Source organism: Poecile atricapillus, chromosome 10 (assembly GCF_030490865.1).
Source record: "Poecile atricapillus isolate bPoeAtr1 chromosome 10, bPoeAtr1.hap1, whole genome shotgun sequence".
In the NCBI taxonomy this organism is placed as follows: Eukaryota; Metazoa; Chordata; class Aves; order Passeriformes; family Paridae; genus Poecile; species Poecile atricapillus.
Window position 1 is genome coordinate 6,008,394 of NC_081258.1, and position 6,369 is coordinate 6,014,762.

Below are 6,369 nucleotides of genomic sequence, written 5' to 3' on the forward strand. Positions count from 1 at the left end.
TGTACAGCTTCTTAACCCCTGAAATAAGCCAGTATATCGCAGCATATCCCTACGGCTACAGTCAAACTGAAAATTCACCTTGTTTAACTGGCACAGGACTACATTGTCATTGGCTGTTTTTCTGGGGTACCCATTGTAAAGAACATGAGCCACTTCATGGAGTTTCCCTACGAGGTGTAAAATTATCACATAAAAATCTCATTTTTAAATAATACTTTCTGGGTGATCCCGTAAGAAAACATTTATCATCTTGAGACTGCTTATAAAAACTCTGTGACAGTGGATGGTTCTTGTGGAGAATCCAGCTGAGTTCTTGGGAACAGCCCAGATTACACTGCAGAATCCTGGAATACCCATGGAGCTCTTGAGATCAGAGATAGGTAACAAAGAAAACATCTTCAGCTTTCGTTTCTATCCTCTGCTGTAGAAGCACTGTGATAAACGAAAGACAATGGGCTCATAGAAATTTTATAAGCATATAAACCTTCCCAGAATTTTGCCTGCACAGTACTATAATTTTATTAAAAAAATATTAAATGTATTTGCCAATATATGGTAATTAAGTAGCATCGACTGGATCTTGCTAACATACCAGGGGCGTTAGGAGACTTGATGTAGTCCTTGCCCACCAGGGACAAGCTTTGCTGCCTTTTTTCAGAATTTTAAATCCAGATTTTTCAGTCTTCATTAGATGCCCTATGAAACTTAAAATTCTACTACTGTTAAAATAAAATCAGATGGTTTCTTCATAAATACAAACTGTACCTGCTCACATGTGTGTATATGCAGCTATTCCGCAATGTTAATAACTACAACCTAAGTGCATGAGGGCACTTCTAGGAAGAGTTAATGAAGAAGTTGCTAATAACACCTACCTGAGTAGTGCATACCATAAACCACTATACCTTGACCTGAACTCTGATGATTTGCCAGACACCACCAACTAGGCTGCAAAATGGTCTGTCCCCTTTCAAAAAATCAATCCTATGCACATGACCAAACAATCAAGGCAAAATAAAAAGAGATATGATACGTGTGAATAATAAAAATATATTAAACTCATATGAAACACATTATGGCAATGAGGTACAAAATAGTCCATTTCCACAAGACTAGGCAATCAGCATTTTGCTCAGGATAGTAGGTGGCCCTTGGTTTTCAGAAAGGTTGAGAAGTATCCTAAGCCCAAGAGAAAAGCTTTTTCTAGCTATAAACAATTTACTGGTTGGCTGGTCCATGTAAGAACTGTCTGGTAAGGAATACATTAAGCACTCTGTAACCTTTAACAAATTATTTATAAGTGTTAATTAATGAAAACCATCCTTTTGTTAGCATGCTGTCAGCATGATTAATCTGTTCTTAGTGTCATGAAAGACAAATGCCCCCAATAGTCTCATTTGGCTTTCTTGGCAAGTGGGAATAAGTAGGAGTGAATAAACAAGGTTACATAGGAAACACTGATTAGAAGGAAATGATTACCATATGAATTGGGTAATTCTGCTGAAATATTGAGGGAAGGTGATCAGAATAGAATGTTCTGGAGACTCCGCCAGTTTTCTTTCCCAGGCACTGAGTTTGTAGTGTTGCATTGAAAGAAGAGAAAAAGGCCTTTGGTGAATAGGCAGGGAAATGACAACCTTTACTCGAGGTACAGATGTTCTCCATTATGCAGGGTACAAAACCGCAGAGAAAGAAGCTCATTAGTAGAGCTGGGTGAAGAATGGGTTATCTGGTTTTGTGGTCAAACCAAAAAGAAAAAAGGAAAGAAAACTGATCACAAGTCTCCCTTAGCTTTCACGTCAACCAGGTAGTATTAAAAGGTGATTTTAATACCTTCTTTTTGTCATGATACAGTAAATTTTACTGCAATTAAGAACCTCTGCTTCTCTTAGCTGTGCTTCTTGCCACTCACCTGCTTGGCAGAGTATTTACACCCCACAGGCATCTCTGCTTCCTTCTTGTGTGAAGAAACAAAGCTGGGTCCTCATTCTTCTGTAAGATCAAGACACAGCTGACTTTTACTGAGGAAAAATTAAATAGTACCTTACCAAGCTCTTCTCCCAAAAGGATGACACTTGATGTTAGGAGCTAATGAATCATGTGAAAAACATTCAGGAATATGATCTTTAGCTGAGAGGGCTGAGATCTGCTTTTTAACACTCTTACATGCTACATTTGTGTATTCCAGCTACTCGCTGAATATTTGTAGCAGAGGATCCCCATTAGAGGATTCTAGCTTAGGGCCACGAAAGTGTGTGTTTGGAGATATTTATTAACATTCTTTGGGAGTTTCTTGTTACCATCAAAGACAGAATAATTGTGAAGACTTTTATGAGTTTGATCAAAGAGTTAAAATGCTGGATTCTTCCCAACTGTGGAACAGGGGGTCCAGCATAGAAATGTTGGTGCCAAGAAAAGCAATTTAAAAATGAGTAATGAGAGCACATTGTTAGCCATTACTCTTAAACGATCTATTTTTCATTTTTAAAGGCTGCACAAGCACAGAGTATTTTTGGAAGTAACTCTCCCTTTGGTCCCTCTTCAAACCCACAGAATATATATATATTCTCATTCAGTAAAGAAAGGTCAACACCTTAAATCAAACACTGTGTGCAGTCAAAGCAAGACCTTCAAGGCAACTCATGACCAAGTTTTAAGGAGTATATTCAGACCCAAGACCCAAGGTTCAACAGTGCTCAACACTCAGTAACTGAGCCCTTTTGAAAGTCCAGCTCCTTGGTGCCAGCATGATATTCTAGCCACTGGAAATTTTTTTGTCTGACACCAAGGCACTGTGTTTTCCAGGTCATTATGTGCCAGCTGAAATGAAATCCATTGCAGCCTTTAATTTGCACTTCGATAAATGCTTTTTTTTTTAATTAGATCATCTTAAAATTAACTTAATAGATTAGGCAACTGTGACTGTTTTTTTGTTACTGAATTACAGTATCAGCAGATACCAGGAATGTAAATGAATGTAATGGTAGTCTCTTACTGAATTCAAACTGATTTTGAGGCAGAACAAGAATTAGCTAGAGGTCCATAAAATAGTCCACTGAATTGTATGAAACATGCATAGGGGAAGAATTCCCACAGTCTTACCAAGGAAACAAAGCTATGGCTGCAAAACAGATGTGATGTGCTTCACTGGCACGACAGATTCAGAGAGAGACGGAAAAAAAGCAAGATCAACAGATAAACAGTGCACAGCAATTGAAAGGGAAATAAGAGGGGCTGTAGAATGACCTATGGTACTTCTTTATGCAAATGCATTACTTAAATTATTTGAAAATACAAGGTGGATTCAAATCTCTCACAAGTAAAATGTCACTATGTTAATTGTTAATAGCAAAATCAGAACCAGGTCAAGATTTTTCAGAGTAATTAAAAATAAGTTTACTGCAGTCCATACTGCACTAACTTCTCTGACTTTAATAAGTCTTGTTTTCCTTGACATAATTCAGCAGCCAGCCTGAGGAAAAATAAAAACTCCAATAAAGTATTTTTGTAGAATTTATCAGAAATATTGTTTTCCTTTGTAGTAGTACAGAAAATTCACCAGGATTCTACCAATTCACCAGGATATGGAGCTGTCACACACATCCCATGCTATGTTACCTGATTTTGTCTCAACACTGCTCCAGCCTGAGATTTGATAGGGTTTTGTGTTGTCAGTGGGTAGTAAAGCCAAACCCTGGACACACAGCTGAGGCTGCTGTGACACCACTGCCCAACTGCCAGCTGCAGTCTTGAAAGCAGATGGCAAGCAGAAAATCATCTCAGATAAACCCTGACAGCTCTTCTAAATGGTACACGAAAACCTGTAGTAGTCTTAAGGCTGGTTGTGTTAATTGGTAACCATAAGTGCATTAGGGTTTTTGAGAGGAGGGGAAAAATTCTGATAACATGAAACAAATATTATGCCATTTCTCTGTTGTAATTTCTTTATCATTTGGTGAATTTGTAAAAGAAGTTGTATGCTTTTTTCCAGAGTATTTTCATATGTAGTGTAAATTATTATCTTCAAAGAGAAATGTGTCATAAAGCAAAGCATTCTGCACTGTAGGCTGGGCATCTGCTGAAGAGATTTTGAAAATCAAAATGAATGAAAATGGTTTGTTAAACAATTGAAATACAAAGGGTACAGACAGGCTGCTGTCAGATTGCTTCTAGTCCTCAGGATCCACACTCTCAAACCAATTTTGCCATGTATGAGATACGTCCTCCAGGAGGATTTCCAAAGTATCCAAAGTGCTAAAAAAAGAGTTACAAACAAGTTGCAAGAGTATTCGAGAGCCCAGGAGCCCAGACTGTACCAATTCAGTGCTTGCTGACAGTGAAAGGTGAACTGAGGTGACACTGGGAAATGTCTGAGACCTTGCCTGGCGCTACAGGAATTCCGCTGCAGAAAACCTCCTGAGCTTCAGCTGCACTAGGAAAAGCAAACCAGCAGCAGGACGGCAAGTCAGGGCAGTGGCTCTGAGAGCTCAACACACTCCAATGAGGATCTAAGGGCACTGAACTGTGGTCAGAAACACCCCATTATCTGCCGAGGCAGAGCAGACAGCAAGGAGGGCACTACCCCTAGGTACTCCAGGAGTGAAAGGCACTAATTCACCCCAGAGCAGGCAAGTTCAGAACCCCCGGGGGCAGCAGCCCAGCTCTCCTCAGGGATGGCTGGGAAGGTGAGCTGCTGGAACACCATCCAGAGAGCACAGTGTGCCCAGCACCTCATGGGATGCACTGGCTGGTGCTCCTGCAGGGACAAGCTTTGCCTCTACTGCATCAGAGCCTGCTTTTAACAGCTTCCAGGAGCATCCCCAAACCAGAAATAACCCGTAGACCTTGTCTGAATCACCGAAATCCAGGAACAAACCCCAAAAACAGATGCACCCCACACGACAGCAACACCCAAACCATGCAACATGCATCTGACACACACAGAAACACTCCCAAACCCTGAAGTTTCCCCCCTAATTGGCAGCAACCACCACACCCAGGCATATCCCCAAAACCTGTTGGCAATCTCCAAACCCGTACACACCCCCAAGCCCAGAGACGTATCTTAAACCCATCAACAGTCCTGCAGGTCCAGGAAAAACCACATCACTGAACCAGGCAGCTTGCCCCAGGCCAGGAAGCACCCCAAAAGCTAGCAGCACTGCCCAGCAGGCTGAGGCTGAGCCGTGTCCTCCACCCAGGTTCCCCGGTCCAGCCAGTTCAGAAACAACACTGTCAGTTCCAGAGAAGAAGGGAATCCACTGCTCTCATGCCCTAGAACTGCCCTCGAGAAAGGCAGAGGAGGATGGCTGACAAATGAGAGTGGGATCACCCAGTGCAGATGAGAGGACTTTACTGTGCTGGGTGAGAGGGGCCCAGCCTTGGGGCTGGCACACGGCTGGTCCTGCGGTGGGTTTTTGGACGGCTGTAGGGCTTCTTCTCCCGCCGCTCCTGCCGCAGGAGGTGCCGGGTCCGGATGGGCCCAAAGCGGGAGCGGCTCTCCCTCTCCAAGGCCATGATGCAAGGTGATGCCCTCCAGGCGAGGTCCTGCTGCACCATCGCCAAATGGGCCAGGGCGGTGGCGAGCGCTTGGAGAGCCTCTGCCGAGCCAGAGGGAGCGGCACGACAGTGCGAGGCTCAGAGCCCCTGCAATGCCCTCCTCCCTCAGCAGCCCTGGGCAAGCGCCTTCCTTGGCAGCCCCCCGTCACCACTGCAGGTCACGCTGCCACCCAGCACCCTGTGAACGCTGCCTTGGCTCACCACGTCACAATGGCTGCTGTGACAGCACCGCTGCCCGTCTGTGTGCACACAATGCCCCCAGTTTGGGACTGAGGCCTTGCGTGTGCTGCCAGGGACCGCGGCTATGTCTAGCACGGCTTAGCGGGGAGCGAAGGGCCAGAGACAGCTGTGGGAGATGTGGAGAGCACTTTGAGGGGGGACCGGGATGTACCAAGCACGGAACTGGGGACCTTGAAAAGGCTGGGGCTTGCTGATGTCAGGAAAATCCACAAACCCCAGAGATTTACGTCCAAAAGCTTCTGCCGGGCCAGGAGCTGCCGGACACGCGGGACCGGGCGACATGCCGCTGTCGCCACAGGGCTGGGGTGGCTGAGGACACGGGGCTGGAGCAGGGGAGGCTCAGGGAGCGCCGGCGACATGCGGACACAGCCAGCACCAGTCCCGGCGAGTGACTGAGGACCCCGCTCCGCCCGCGGCCTGCGCAGGTCCCAGAGCCGCATGGGGAGCCTGGAGCCCCGAACCGGGCCGTACAGCCCCGAGCCGGGCCGGCCCGTACAGCCCCGAGCCGGGCCGGCCCGTACAGCCCCGAGCCCGCGGCCCCGAAGCGGTACTGCGCAGCACGGCAGAAGC